General features: G+C 48.9%; 1 pseudogene; it reads right to left on the bottom strand.

Annotated features, from left to right (window-relative positions):
• Positions 1-1,224: 1,224 nt before the first annotated feature.
• LOC107733407 (uncharacterized) overlaps positions 1,225-2,970 on the bottom strand; it is an 8,767-nt pseudogene continuing 7,021 nt past the window's right edge.

The raw sequence follows: 2,970 nt of genomic DNA on the forward strand, positions 1-2,970 counted from the left end.
TAGGGTATCAGACTGAGTCAGACAATTTAAGATTCGATCAAGAACATGGTTGAAACACGAGAAGCCGAATTCCACAGAAAGACCCAAGACGACAGCATGTTCATAAATCAGATCCTAGCGCCAGCCAGTCTGAAGCAAGCCTAACCAACCAACTTTCACAGAACAGCTTGCAACATTAACACAAAATAACAATTTAGGAAGGAGATTGTCAATTTTGGGGCAAGTAATCAAGATTAATGGTCAAAGATATTGAAAAGAGAAGTATCTTGTGTTTTGTGCTTACAGGTTAAGTCTTAAACTGACGATCTTGTTACTGTGCTAATTAATAGTGTTTTCACTATATTTTGGATTTTAATATCCATTGCAGAGTTGATGTTATACGGCTCGTTCAATGAATCGCTGGCCGACTCAGTGATCAGCCGTAAAACAGTGATTCTGTCCAAATTCCCTATTAAAACGTAAATTATTCCCTTCGAGCTAAATTGACCTGTTTCCCTTACATTAGTAACCGGAATGTTCCCTTTCAAACAGTTTCTCCCATTGTGTTGACACGCTTATGGGGAATTCGTGCTATAAGCAAGAGCAGAACGAGGCCGCTCTACGAAAACCAGCCCTCGGGTACTCGTACTGAGGGCTCCTGTAAGAATGAACCAATAATGAGACCCAAGCCGTTTAGGCGGAGGACTACATAACATCACCCTCTCCACTTACAAAAGTGATTAGGTATAATTAAGCAGATAAAATCTGTGCCTGCAGGGCAGGGACGTCTGATCTCTGTCAAATTCAGCGAAAGGGCCATGGCCTTTGCCGATCGCCTGCACAGCGGCATTAGTAGAGCGCAGAGCCAGGTCAGTCACTGTGTGCAGCTCTCTAAAGGCATCAGAACTCTCGTTGGACTCATCAATGGTGCAGAGAAGTTTTGCCTGGGACACTTGAAGCACCGCCATCATGTGAAGCGCTGAGCCAGCCTGGCCAACTACTGAATAAGCCCTGTTTGCTAGGGCTGAGGTAGTTCTGCAGGGCTTAGATGGATGCGTTGCATGGCCTGTGAAGCGCTGAGCCAGCCTGGCCAACTACTGAATAAGCCCTGTTTGCTAGGGCTGAGGTAATTCTGCAGGGCTTAGATGGATGCGTTGCATGGTCTTTCAACCCCAGGGCCGATGGAGGGCACAGATGCACAGCGACCTCCTCTTCCAGAGGGGGAGCTTGCTATTACCTCTTTCTTCAGCGTGGTGAGAGTGGTGGAGGTAGAGGGATTAACACACTCCATGTAGGGGGCGCGCCACTTCCTGCTGATTTCCTCGTGAACTGATGGCAGGAATGGAGTGGGCTGTTGGCGGAATGTTGACCGGGTCCCTTCAGGTACCACTCGTCAAGGAGGCCGTGGATGGGCTCTTCCAGAGCCATCCAAGCCAGGCCGAGATCCTCCACAGCCTTAGTTAGAATGCTGATCTGTTCGCTGTCCACGCTGGGCCGTGTTGTCTGTGTCAGAAGTGGGGTTTCAGGCTCTTCGCCGGAACACGCCCACTCTTCAGCATCTGAAGCCTTTAATGATATGGAGTCATCAACAACGGCTTCCTCCTCAGATGCGCCGAAGGAAATCAAGCCGCTCACAGCAGACAAGGGGCGTTGATCCTCAAGTGTGAAGCACACAGGCAAATTGAGGCTTGGGGGAGAGTGATGTACACAGGAGCTGTGCCCATGTGATGCCAGTGTTAAAGCCTCACTGCTCCGCTGTTTCTTTCTCCTAGGGGAGAGAGGAAATGGGAGGGCAGAACAGAGAGTGCTGTCTTCATTAAAAGAGGAAAGCAGGGAAGGGCGAGACTCATGCTCTCGCAGTGAGAGCATGCCGTCTCAGTGAGCGCGGCCTCTGCGTGGGAACTACCCCGACAAGTGAAGCACTCACATTGCTCATCTGCATTGTGCAGGGGTTCCCTGCAAGAGCCACACTCGCGGCACAACATATGCAGCAACGTTGCTGGAAATTTGCTCAGAAATGTTCTCATAGATGTGCCAGATGGTCACAGAGGAAGGCTTGTGGCTTCTTCCGCTGCCAGGGGCTCCTTCTACGGCAGCGAGCAACACGCTGAGCTAAGCTTCTTCCTTCTTTGGCTTCTTGCTTGTAGAGTCAGCGAGGAGATGATCTTCGTCGCTGAAGGAAAAAAAATTCTGACGAAATGGCGCTCAGAGCTGACTTAAATAGAGGTCGGCTCCTCCCCTTTTGGCGAGTTGAAGCACCCTTGGTTTGTGCAGCTACATGAACTTGAACAAATCAGACTTTGGTATCAGAGTAAACAGGGGCCCGTATGTCGCTAACTCAGTTAGCTGGATTTGATTGTTGACGATTTGGCATGATCTTGGATTATTTGGATCTTCGAAGTTCATCCTGGACTTGCTGTCATAGCAACAGGTCCGTAAGCTTAAACCTGCTCAGGGGCCAGCTTATTTCATGTAAACTGTCACACTCGTTAGACTGTCTGTGTGTGTTCTCCTCCCCCACGTTCTCCATGTCCTGGGTTTTCCCCTGTGTTCCTCTTTGCCTATATTTGGTCCTTCCCGTTCCTGTCCTATTAGTTCATCATTTGTTTCCAGCTGTGTTTTCCCTCATGTCATCTTGTTCATTAGTTCCAGGTGTGTCTCGTCTATTCCTTGATTAGTCCCATGATTTAAGCCCTGTGTGTTTCCATGTCCAGTGTGCTGTCTTGAACGTCGATCCGTGTCCTACGTGTGATTTCCTAGATGTCAATAAAGACTGTTGATTATGATTCTCCTGCGTTCTCCTCCTTCCTCACTCCTTGTTCCTCGCTCCTCACCGTAGGCACACCGTGACAGAAGACAGCACCGATAACCGAAAGTAAGGGGCATCCCTTCTCCCCGTGTTTTTGTTTTGAAAGTTTTTTTGTTTTCCTTTTTTTTTTTCCCCCCGCGATTATGGAGATCGCGGCACGCTTCATTGCCCTAGCCCGTAGA

This window comes from Sinocyclocheilus rhinocerous, unplaced genomic scaffold (assembly GCF_001515625.1).
Source record: "Sinocyclocheilus rhinocerous isolate Xijiao unplaced genomic scaffold, SAMN03320098_v1.1 scaffold460, whole genome shotgun sequence".
Lineage (NCBI taxonomy): Eukaryota > Metazoa > Chordata > Actinopteri > Cypriniformes > Cyprinidae > Sinocyclocheilus > Sinocyclocheilus rhinocerous.